The following is a 13,479-nucleotide window of genomic DNA, read 5'->3' as shown; positions in this document are numbered from 1 at the left end:
GTCAAATTCTACTGTACTTCTTTGAGCAATCAGTACTAAATGTTTACGTTGTACAATGAACTGAAGTCAAAGCACTCATGTTTTTGAATTTTAATAATTTATCAGAATCAAGAGGTACCAAGACTGTAACCACCATAACCCACATTTTCAAGTTATTTGTTGCATTCTAAAATAATGTAAGTGGTAAACATGTTTATCCTCTTGTTTTGCTTCTTGCTCCCTCTGAAAGTTTACATGCTTTTAACTTGCAAAACCTGGATTTCCAATGCAAATAAATCAGAAAAATGTAAATAATGTGGCGGTGGCAATTTTCTTAGCACGTACACACTTGGGAGCAGACTTTACCATGAGGCAAGGCAGGCAACTGTCCGTGGCCCCTAACATCTATAGATTTATTATAATGTTTAGATATAAAACACCAAAGATACATTTAAATGTTGAGGCAACATGAAAATCAACAGAAAACCTCCCGAAGGTAGTCTCCATTGTCACTGCCCCCCCCCCTCATATTAAGTGTCATTTCAGTCGTGAAGTACTGCACTTTACTCATCTGACCCTCTGATCTCCTGTTAACAAGGAACATAATGTATCTAGTCACAGTGAAGTTTACACGCTGCAGCAACATGCCAGGACAAACTGACACAATACACACATATTATATACTGGAAGGAATAGCTTAATGTATTTCATTTGCCAAATTTACAAGAATTATTAGAGGAATTTGCAATTTTGTAGACAGCGTTTCACAACATTTATACATTTTTCCTGAACTCAACAACTCGCAAACCCTGATTTTTAAGGGCCTGTGGAGCCGATGAGCTGCTACCTCAGATTACTCACACACAGGTTTTATCTCTGGAGGACACAGATTTGATTTCAATGAGGGTAATGAAAATGCATTAGAAATACAAGGTCTAAACATTAAGACAAGATGGGATTGTTTATTTCCCAGATAATGTATCCAGATGCAGATCCTGTTTTAATACCAGGTTTAAATGGGGTGTGTGATGCCAAACAAAGGAGTTATTGGTGCACACTCTGTCATCACAAATCAAACAAAAAAGTTCTTAAATATCTGCGACCATGCAGGAAGTTTCCAAAAGCACAGTTTTCAGTGACCTAAAACTGTGTTTGTGTGTGGACAAAAGCCCAAAATGGAAAGAAAACCTACACATGTATGTAGACTAGGCATAAGGTGCGATAGAGGTTCCTTGCCTGAATTTGTCTAGGAATCCCCAAATCACTAAATCTGCTTCTGGATAAATTTCAAGAAGATGTTCTCTTGATTGATGAGTGTATTTTTGTGTTGTCTACAGTATGTGAGTGTGCATTCTAATTCATGCAGTGGTGTCTTGGCCATGAAAGCTACAGCCTCTATCTTGTAAAAGCAGCTGGTGATTCACTTGATTGGACTCAGGCCTACAGCTGCTCTGTGGCTTTCAGTTTCCTCAGACGCGTCTTAGAGCTGACTTGTGGTTGAATGTTGTACACAGTGTTTTCTCTCTGTGCATGTGTTTCATTATGTGTGTCACTGTTTGATAGAAGCAGTATACGACACAGCTCCCTCTATGGGAATGAAAGGGAAATGAATAAGAGATGTTCGTTCATGAGGGCTGTTTATCTCATCTGGAGGCTTGGTGAAGCACCTCCCTCCAAAATATGAACATTACAGAGCCAACTCACAATGTGATTTTTAGATTTATTTTGAACATTTTCATTAATAAAAGGTAGCCAGCTTCTCCTGACTGCCTTAAAACTATGAAACTGAAAAGAAAAATCTTAAACAGGCTACTGGCCATCCGCAGAGAGGATGACAATGATAAGCTGTGTGAACCGTCCAGTCAGTATGTGTACATCTGTGAATGACAAATGCTTAATCAGAGATCAGTTAATGATGTCACTGAGTAAATGACAAGTGTCGATATAAAAACTAAAGCCCTACCACAGAACACCTGCATTTAGGATAGAGTTTAATTGTCTGTCCACCCTAAATTAAACTTACCTATCCTCTAATAATGAACCTTGTAGACAGCATAACATAACCAAGGAAGCGGGCCTAAAACTGACCTGCTTGCTGGTTAGCATGTTGAAGCATAGGCTAAAACCAACTACTAATGGTAAGCGTGGCAAAATGGTCAAATTACGATATATTATTACACTTTTGTCATTATTGCTTGTACATTATATAGAGGGCAAAATAATCTTACAAGTACGATAATTATCATACATCTCTTCACCATTTATCTTGTAGCATTTATCTGATCTCTGATCAGTTCAACCACTGAACGATTGTTTGGGTGAGGGAAGGGCATGAGTTAGAACCAGTGAAAATGATAAAACTTTTGTCCTGCTTGTAGTTCATAAATATGGTTCATTCAGTTTGTTATCTTAGTGATAGTTTTTAGCTAATGTTAGCTAAACTGTTATTGTTAACTAAACAGATGAGTGCAGAAGTTCTTGTGGTGTTTCAGGCCTTTACCAAACAGCTTCAGATGCATTACCACCTCCTGGAGAAAGGCTGAACTTCATTTACATGTTGCTGGTAAAACAAAGACAGATTGTAATCAGATTTGTGATCTGACAGACAAAGACTCCGATCTCATCTGGATTTTAGCTGGATACAAGACATTTGAAAGGACAAGTGAAAATGTGACGTGAGGGGGCTGAAAAAGGTGTCTCCCTTTATCATCAGCTGTCATACAGCACCCTGGATTTCATGAGATCCTCTTGAACTTGCAGGTGAGAAAACTTGTTAGACTCTCTGATGAAGACTAGTTATGCTCCTATTTATTTCCATCTGAATGATGATCCAGGAGGATGAAAAGCTGGGGGTTATGCAATTCACCTGACAAGTGTCAGTGTTTGATCTTGGATGAACCTTGTACCTTGCACCCTGAGGCAGCAGCTTTCCTTCAGCAGGAAAGGTCATGTTGTCACTACAGCCTGCCAGGCCAAGATCAACACAGCCAGCTGAAGACTTTTCCTCATTCAACTGGAGAGCCTGCACTGCTTTCCCAACTAAATGATTTAGTAAGATTTACAGCTCTACACTGGTGTTGATAGGTGGTGCATGGTGAGGTAGGATTCCTCTAACTTTTGTGAATGTTTTAACAAGTCTTTTGAGTTTGAGCTACAAGGGTGAGAAATTAGATTTTTCATGAGAGCAGAAATTGAAATGAGATCAAATCAGTGTTTGAAAGCATAGTCTCAGTTTTTCCTCAGTGAGTCAGTCACTTTTGAGAAATGCTCTGACCATGGATGTGCCTGCAGTGGATTTCTCACAGATTTTACAGATACTTTGGGATGTTTCCATGCCGTTCATCTGAAAAATATTAAAACTGGCCATCTGTGAAAAATCTAGAACTGCTACATGTTTATTCAATTAATTAGCATAACTGGAAGATCATGTTGAAATTTTATAAGGCAGGTTGTAGATCTCAGTGTCTTTTTTCTGGGACAGAAAAACGAATCCAAATACAATTTGCCATAGAAACTGAGAGAGCACAGTCCAAAGTCATTCAGATGGTTACTTGTTCAGTCCTGGTTAAATGTGTGTAATAATGTGATGGTAACCTTTGTAAGTCTAATACCCCAGTGTGACAGTGGAAATGGGGATCTGGGGCCAAGGAATTTTCTTGTGCACAGGAAGTTGTTCAGATTCTGCAGATTATGGCTGAATGAGACTGAATGACGAAACACAGGAAACCACAAGCCCTCCAATAAACTGGCAGGGGACCCTGACTGACAGCTGTTTTACCCATTTAGAGCTTTAGCTGTTGGACTGAGATCCACTTAGACAATTTGTGGTACAAGGGAATTGGCTGCCTGGACTAAGAAATGAAGGTGCACAAACACAAAGTGACTCCACACCTGGCAAGCTCAAGAACTGAGACACATTTTATACTGAACAAGTGTTAATTTTGGTGATGAAAACTGTGATGAACAAAACTGGTAAATGATCTTTTTTTTCCATGGCGAACACAAGACTTTGATGAGACAAAGCAGTATTTAGGAAACAAACTGGACTAAATCAATCATGCCATTTCATGGTGTCCTGTGTGCCTGTGTCATTCTTGTCAGTGCTGGAGACTGGAGGATAAGATGTAGGAGGTTGGCCACGTGAGACGATGACAGAAAAAGAAATTACAACAGGGTTTGGCAGAAAATAACAGGTTGATATTTGGACTTACTGTAGCCATGAAAACAAACAGTGAGTCTGTAGTACTGAGAGTATGCAACTTTTCAAAGAAACACATTCTCCCTTTTACAAGTAACTAAATATGAGTTGAACTCTTATGGACTTCTGATGTTGGTCTTAAGTCTTAAGCTGATCTTAATCACCATTACACCGATCAGCCACTGAAAAGCAAGCAGCGCAGCAGCAGTGTTACCGACAGTGAATGTTTTATTCTTTCTATACTGCTGTCTCATTGCTCTACATTATGTAACTCTGCTCTCTGCTTAGTGAACATATGACTCATTTTATTTTAGTCACATGTAATAATGTCATGCTACAGTCCAAGATAATAAGAGATAACATAATACCATCCATCCATCCATCCATCCATCCATTTTCTATGCCGCTTATCCCTTTCGGGGTCGCGGGGGGGGGGGGGGGCCGGAGCCTATCTCGGCTGTCAACGGGCGAGAGGCAGGGTACACCCTGGACCGGTCGCCAGCCGATCGCAGAACATAATACCAGTAAATTCAAAAAAATGACAGAAACGAAAATGGGCTTAAAAGTGTGTCCAACACACCTCAAAGTTAGACTATTCTTTCAGCCTATTCTAGGTTTTTCACCAGAAAAAAACATCTCACACTTTTCAGGCTTGAGCAGTAACATAATGTAACAACGTAAAGTAACAACTTTACATGCGGTGCCGAACACCCCCTCTGAAGGTGAGCTTGTGGTACACATGTACTTCTAAGCCACCCTCAACATCAGTGGAAAGCAACGGGCATTTGATTTGCACCAGAGAGGGGGATCTTTGTCTCCGTCCAAAATACTGCCAAACTGCAGCAGTTGTATTTTTGGGGGGTCCGACTCACTTGCATTATGTTCCATCTGTTTTCCTAATTTTTCCCTCTGAAGAGAAGCTGCCACATGATGAGTATTTTTGTGACAGGTTATTTTTTTTGATGAATTACATCGTTTACAGAAAGTTCTGTCATTACATTGGTAGCATCTTCAACCACACAGACAGTCATGCTGGACAAAGCATTTATCATATATATGTGTGCACTGCTTGGCAGAATTTTTCCTAAGGGTAATGAAACACACACCATTTCTGTTTTCAAAGACACTGAGATACTGCATTACTGGAATACCACCCAGTCCTAGTAGCTATGGCCTACTGCTTCATACTACATGAATTCTAAATGGACCAAAATGTCTGAATTTCTACTATATATATGATGTATATATTTACTATAATGCACAATTCTCACAACAGCCTATATGGCCACTTTTGGGTCACATGGGAACTACTTCCTGTACAGACAGGTGGCCAAACAGAACTACCACCAGGAGTTTCTAAAACACTGCTAAAAGTACCCAAAAGCCTCAGGCAGGACACAAACAACATTAATGGTATCCCAGTAGGACAGTGGGAGAGTGAGCCAGCGTGCACAATACCAGGACACATTTACTGTCTTATATCAAATCCCAGTAACACAAAATTTTTTCCCTTCTTATTTTCCCTTACGAGGATGTTGCAATCATTTTACAAATTTGTCCCTCCTTACTGTATATGTTATCTTTGAAATTTTGGGGATCTCCATTAGAATTTTAACATTGCTCTGGAGTGATCAGCTGACAAAACAATGGACTTGCAATGTCATCTACAGCCCCATCACATCATAATGCAGTTCACTGAGAACTATGTTGACCTCTTTTTCTCAGATTCCATTTGACCTGTATGGTAAGGATTTGTCAGTAGATTGCACACATTTCCCTCATTGCATACATCATTGTGAAAACATACAGTCTGTGGTCAGAGCTGATTTTTACAATGCAGAGCAGTCCTCCCATCTTTGGGCTGAGTGCCCACACACCTGCACTGTCTCTGTTCCTATTAAATGACTGACTCTATTCCCTGTCAAGGCAAGCCAAGTCAATTTTATTTATACAGTCCAAAAGCACAACTCACAAAATTCCCTCAAGGGGCCTTATAAGCTGTACAGCATACGACACCCTCTAGGGAAAAACTCCCCCTTAAAAACCCTTTAATCCAGAAACTGTTTTTAAAAAAATCTTCAGGATGGACAGACATGCAATATACATTGTGTGTACAGAACAGACCAACAGTAAAATTACAGTGTGGACAATCAGAATGACAAAACTTTAAACAGATTGTAACTGACAAATAAATCTGAGAGGACTGAGAGGTGTCGCCTATCTGACGATTGTTTGTCAAGAGCTTTTTAATAATTTGATCCATTCCACATTTGTCCACAGCTGCAGCTGGACACAACACTCTCATTTGACAGAACACACTGTGGCTGCAGTACTCTGGTCTCAGCTCATTAGAAACAAAGGCTGAAAACAACTGATGAAAGTTGTGAAGCCAACTACAACTACCACAACCAGCAACAGAACCACAGCAGAATTTGCCTAAAACCATTGTGTTAGAATGTCCATAACAATGTCCAAATATTTCCAAAATTGCTCTGTATGTCACATAAAATTTGCCCATTTTCAACTAAGTCACCAAAACTTGAACATGAAAATGTCCTACTTCAACAATATCCCCAAAATTGTATAAACAAGTCCACACATTACTAACCATTTCACCAGATTTGTATTAAACATTGTGTGTCACCATTTTCATCACCTATTCATCCATCCCATTTGCATACAAAGTATATAACCAACATTTGCATAATGTTGCTATTTGTCATCTAAGTTTGCTTATCATATTTTACTTAAAGCTGTGGCGTGGGACTTTCACATATAAATAAACATCCGTTACATTGAAGACCTTGTCAAAGTTCACACAATGCTGATTAAGCCTATGAGCACCCAGGAGTATGGCGGAGCCTATGCTGTCATACGAATGTTGGCGGTGTTTATGTAATTGCTCTCACTGCCAGGGGGGGACGCAAAAGTTCTACACTACAGGTGTCACAACTGATGTCCAAGCGAGGAAGCAGGAACACAGAGACAGGACCACGTCTGCTGCAGTTCAGTGATTTAATCCTATAAACTGAGGAACACCAGTTTACAGAGTAAATAAGGCAGGCAAGGGTCAAAACCTGAAAGCAGTGCAATACCAGCAAACAAATTTGAGAATGAGCATGCAGGAATACAAAGTCCATTAAACAGGCAAGAGGTCCAACACACAGGTCAGGCAGGTAGAAACAGGTTCCAGATACGAGTATCAGGTTAACAGATATACAGATTACTAGTACATAAACTAGAGAGCCAGGACATCAAGCACATGGCAGATAACTTAATCTGGCAATGAATGAAGGGAGTACAACAGTGCATATAGCGAGTAGCTGACAGTGGAATGAATTGCAGGTGAGGAGGTGGGTGGGGAAGTCGAGGCATGAAGTCCATCTGCAGATCAGATGAGGGAAGTGAGAACAGTGGATAAGTGGAGAATAGTACTGAAGAGACTGGGAAAACAAATGCGTGACTGGAGACAGACTGACAGCAGGTTTAAAATGTATCCTTTACATGGAATACATTTCTGTTAAAAGTCAGTGCCATTTAAATTGTACAATTTTTTCCCCATGGCACGTTACAACTGTTTAATGTCAGATACAACATGTTAAATTTACAAAGATGTCATGTAATGTATCACTCAATTATTTACTTAAGAAGAAGAAGAAACGTACTTTTTATTATCACACACAGAGTTTAATTGCACACATGCTTCCGTGAAATTATTATTCTCCGCGTTTAACCCATTCTTGGTCCGTCCTTCCTCTGCGGCAGACCAGGAGCGGTGGGCTGCCAGCCGACAGCAACACCTGGGGACCCAACTCTCTGTCATCACCATTGGTCAGGTGGTGATCTTCTTGCATGTTTTTTAGTGTTTTTTTAAATTATTTTTTAAGGAGGACACCCTGGGTGAACACGGGGAGAACATGCAAACTCCACACAGAAAGGCCCCTTTTTCCTCGAGCTGGCACTGAAGGCATGGTGGAGGACACGCCACCAGCGCCCACAGCGGGATTCGAACCGGGACCTTCTAGTTGTGAGGCGTCCGTTCCTGTGTATTGTAAATACAGTATCTGCAACTGTGGTACTGATATGTTACGGTGAATCACCTTGTTTGTCAGAGATCTGCAGTGTGTGTACAGGACATTAGTGAACGTCATGTGGCAGCTAGAGCAGGTGGACCCCATCCCCCATCCCCCATCCCCCATCCCCCATCCCCCATCCCCTGTTACTCCACCTACAGTTGGAATATACTTGTGTTATCTTCAAACCTCAGTCTTACCTTCAGTATCTTCTGATAACTGATAGCCATGCAGGTGCAGTTGTGCTTTGGCAGTGAGCCTCCATCTATAAGCTGAACACTCTCAAGAGAAAAACCTGACAAACATTTTGGTGGATTTACTGAAGGAAACAGATTTATAGCCTTTAAGCAAATGCTTTAGAAGCTCCCGATGTTGTGTTGTGAGCGTCTGCACTGGTCAGGTGGCTCTACATTATGGACAGGGGCTGAAGAATTCATATGTTAATATAACAGTTTGTGGTGATTCTGAAAAATGCAGAAGCATTTGTGTTATTATCACTGTACAAACCATCCTTGCATTTATATTTCTAATGGAAAATAAGCATCTTTATGGTCTTCAGAAAGAAATCTGGTGCAGCTGAGTATAAAATAAATGTCATTTCAATGAACTGTGACATAGTTACATACAACTATGTCATCCACATTTTCCTTTAGATCCGTCTCTGCTGTTATTTTCTGGGGATTTCCAGGGTCTTTCCTCTTCCAGAGATCTAATTTCTCCACCATCCTTCATTCAGCTCAGTGTGTTCTTCCCAGTCACTGTGCAATTTTCCAGGGTTTTGTTTTCCAGTCATCAGGACATTTTACCACTACTGATCCAGTCTCCTCGGCTGCCAAAGTGCCACATGCTGTCATTGCCCTGCTGGCTTTTTCCAACCGCTGGCTCCTGACACCGCACAAGTCCTTCATTAAACCTTCTACTCTGGAGCTTCAGTCAACGTTCCACACAACCACAAATAACCAGACTGCATGGAAGAGGACATTTCCTCCTTTTTCCCTTTTCTTCTTATGGTTAAGGTGCATTGCACCTAATTAATAGAACAGATCTCAGTAGAACGTTTAGGAAATGTACTGCAACAGCAGAAAAAAAGCAAAAGGAACATGAGACCCAGACAGAGGGTACTGGCAGAAAGGCTAAATAAAAGGCTATTGGTGAAGTGGAGACTTGTGGTAAGGTGCTGGCTGGTCCTTGGGGGCTAAATAAAGCTGGAGAAGGAAAAGGAGGGAAGTGAAAGAGAGCAGGTTGTTGACAGATGAACCTCCATTCTGGCCATCACCATCCAGGGGAGTCTACAGTCTCCCTCAGAATCCCACCAGAGATCAAAATCTCTAAATGTCCTGCTGTAGTGTGGGCTATGTTGATTCAGAATACTGACAGAGTATCTACTTTTCCTTGAAAGGAAGGAAAGGAAGGTAAAAAGATGAGGAGGAATAGTAGACAGAGGTATGTTCAACATTTTGGGAAATAGGCTTATTTACTTTCAGAGAGTGAGGAAAGAAGATAAATATCAGTCTTATATTTGTGTGTTAAGTAAAGCGGGGGGGGGGGGGGGGGGGGCAATTTTGGTTTTAAGGAGGGTAAAGTTCTGTGAGTTGAATTGGTTGACTTTCCAAACTACTTTGAACTTTATGGTTAAGGAAAGATCACCACGTGAAGCCAATATTGACTGTTAGAGACAGGATACAAACCATGGTCTTCCATACTTTATTAACCCATCCATCTATCCTGAACTTCCTCATTTTCTGCCACTAACACCTTTTGCCTTTGTCTGACTTTACAAGGCTATAGCAGGGTCTTGTTAGTTAACATAAACAGATTGCACTAGTACAAACTAAAAATTATGTTGTTTATCTTGTGAGGACAGTTTCTACGATGCCAACTTGAGATTGGGGGATGTCTTGTCATATTTAATGTGGGTTTATTTCAGTCTTGTGGGTGCCATTCTTGTCTTTTTTCTTTCTCTTACTGCTCCTGTCGACAACAGTTAGATAACTTTGTGAAGAATACTGAGTAGACACCATTTTGACTTTTTGATCTTGACTGTCTCAAGCCCATCTGAACTTGACTTGGATTCAATCCCATTTTGACTTGATCTCAAACCTGGACTTTGATTTGTCTCAAACTCGAATTAAATGGCCTTAACAACAGCCCTCCAATCCTCCATCATAATTATATTTGGTGAGCCTGATCTCTCCACAGATGATAAAGCTTGAATATTTTATACCAAATTTGTTCTTTTCAGCATTTGGACAAATGGCAGGTTTTTTTTTTCATATTCAAAGCTACCCTAACCCTGCAAGTATGCATTTATCTTGCAAGGACTACCTTTAAATATCGACCACAAGCGAATTGTGACCAAAAATTAAAATCAAACCAGTCCAAGACCAACTTTCTCCACAAGCATTCTCCACCACCAAGAGCCACAGCTGATGATTAAATAAACTGAGGCCATTTCTCTCAAATTTTGCTATTGAAAACCCAAATAGAAAATATATATGCAAGAAGCACATGTGCCAACAGCTGTCTCTTCCACATGTTTAAAAACGTCTTTCATCACTGTCTCTGCTTTTTCCCTATACACATTTCAGAAGAGGTCTGGCATGTGTTAAGCTGTTCAGAATATGAGGAGAGTGAACACAGGCCACAGTGGGTGGGAGGCTGGGGAGGAAAGAAGAAATGGAAGGAAGAGAAAGCACATACAGATTAAAGCAGGATTCATAAAATCATCTCAGTGTTAGTCAAAGTATTGCACTCAGTTTGAAGCCTGCATTTGAAAGCCATAGTCAACAGAAGGTTATAAACTAGTGTCAGGGCTTGGGTTGGCGCTGCCTGCATGCTCTTCGGTGTGGTTGCAGAGGGCCACTCTGCTGGGTGAGGATGCTATGATTACAGTTGGGCTTTGAGGACAAATGCATTAATAGAACATTTGCAAGAGTGTTACTTAAGAGCCATATTATCTAAGTCCCATTCAGACTGGATGGATATTCAAGGTGGGTCAAATATTAGTCATGTTACTTGTTCACTACATTAACTGATCTCACATTTTAATCTAAATGCATACTACTACAAGATTAGACACAAGTAAGCACAGTGGTGGAAAGTAAGAAAGTACATTTACTAAAGCACTGTATCAGTGATGGCTGCACAGTGGCGCAGCAGGTAGTGCGCGTGCCTCACAGCAAGGTCGCAGGTTCGATTCCCGGGTCAGGCCTTTCTGTGTGAAGTTTGCATGTTCTTCCCGTGCATGCGTAGATTCTCTCCAGGTACTCCGGCTTCCTCCCACAGACCAAAAACATGCTCATTAGGTTGATTGGTGACTCTAAATTGCCCCTAGGTGTGAGTGTGAGTGTGAATGGAGGTGTGTATGCGCCCTGCGATCGGCTGGCGACCGGTCCAGGGTGTACCCCGCCTCCCGCCCGTTGACAGCCGAGATAGGCTCCGGCCCCCCCGCGACCCCGAAAGGGATAAGCGGCATAGAAAATGGATGGATGGATGTATCAGTGATCATTTGCATCTTATGCTGCTTTATACTTCTGTTCCATTACATGTCAGAGACAGATGTTGTGGTTTGTACTCCACATATTTAACACCTATACTTACCACTTAAGTTCACCTTTATTTACTGCTTATTATTTATTTTATTTACTGCACTCATTTTTAGTTTGTTTTTTTTTTCTCTGCAATTCCCCTCAGCTCTATGCAGCATTTTAGCCTCTTTCAGTTCATTGTTTTGGTTAACAGGCCTTTACTATTACTGTTTTGGTTCAGTTGCGCTGCTCTTGTCAACCTAATATTCACAGCAACAGGCAGCTGTTTTCAGACAGAGGCTTTAAAAACCAACTCAGACAGACTCAGTGAGAGACTAGCATTTAGCAACTAAAGCGACAGATACTTTTTATCAGTAGCTGGTGGAGACCAAACCACAGCTAAAGAGTGAATATTGGACTTTATCACACTATTTTATCAGGTAGACACAAACATGAATGAATGGTAATGTTGCTCTGGTTCTACTGGATGTATGAATAAAACTCCACCACATTTATTTGACAGCTTTCACAGCTTTGATTTTGCACAAAAATCTTATGATCTTAAAAATGTGATTATTATTGTAGTTAATCAGATCTACCTTTTCCTACTACAACATTAAAATGCTGCTAACACAATAATACATCTGAAAAAATGTAGCAAAGAATAAAATAATTATTTCTATCTGTCTATACTAATTTCTTTACCTCAACAATTCAGAAAGCCTAAGAATCACAAAAATTTAAGATAGGATCTACAGTAACAACTTTTACTGTCAACATGATATGTTTTACTGAAGTAAAATGTTGAATACACAATAACTTGTGACAGAGTTTTTGCTTAAACAAAACAATTATGTGTACCTCTTCCACTAAGTGTATCATACTTACTGCTAATAGAAGAGTTTGTACCCCACAGTACTGTGTTTCACATTATAATGAATAAGTATCACAACAATTTCAAGGGAAATACAAAATATTTGGAATTTTGTGCCAAGAAAGTATGCATTTCTGAATGTGAATATAAATCAGACTCTGTTGGCTGCTGCCATTCAAGGAAAGCCAGTGCTCCTCATAATGTACAAGGATCCTTCCTCTTTCTATCCAGACCAGTGTAGCTGATGTGCTGCTGGATGTTATTGTTTAAAGAACAAACCCTTTGCCCGCTGCACAGGAGGTTCACCCCCAACAGTGAGGGCTTCATAAATTTTCACTGTGACTGGAAGTTCCTGGCTGCAAAGGTTGGATGGAGGACAAAAGCACCAAAATGCTCATGAAACTGCACTGCAGCTGCACCCAAAGGGATGTAACAGAACATCAACACCAGCCTGGGCCACGGGGGTTGACAGGGTCAGGAGCGGTGGTGTGACATGAAGATGACATGGATGGGACAGTGCAAAAAAATGAGACTGCTGTCTATACTGTGGTACACTGCTGACGGTAGACCCACAGCAGAGAGGACTTTTAGTCCTACAAACAGGTCTCAGAGGCTACATTGGCTGGGGTAATTCAGTGGGTGAGCCAAAGCTGCAGGTTTTCCAAGTAAAGGCTTGGACATACTTTCCGAGTCTGCAGACAGCTGCAGACTTACACCGGTCGCACTGATGCGCATGTGGTTCCATTCATACTACAATTGAGGATCCATGTCCCTCTGGCATTCCATGCATGCATTTTCCAGTCCATTACCGTCACCAGCTTCATTCCA

At 40.8% G+C, this 13,479-nt stretch overlaps 1 protein-coding gene across 1 annotated transcript in view; it reads left to right on the top strand.

Annotated features, from left to right (window-relative positions):
- Window positions 1-13,479, top strand: part of chtopa (chromatin target of PRMT1a) — a 214,866-nt gene that overhangs the window by 198,474 nt on the left and 2,913 nt on the right. The gene's annotated exons all lie outside the window — the stretch shown is intronic.

Source organism: Chaetodon trifascialis, chromosome 17 (assembly GCF_039877785.1).
Source record: "Chaetodon trifascialis isolate fChaTrf1 chromosome 17, fChaTrf1.hap1, whole genome shotgun sequence".
In the NCBI taxonomy this organism is placed as follows: Eukaryota; Metazoa; Chordata; class Actinopteri; order Chaetodontiformes; family Chaetodontidae; genus Chaetodon; species Chaetodon trifascialis.
Note: the sequence above shows the minus strand (reverse complement) of the source record. Positions and strands in the feature narration are given on the sequence as shown.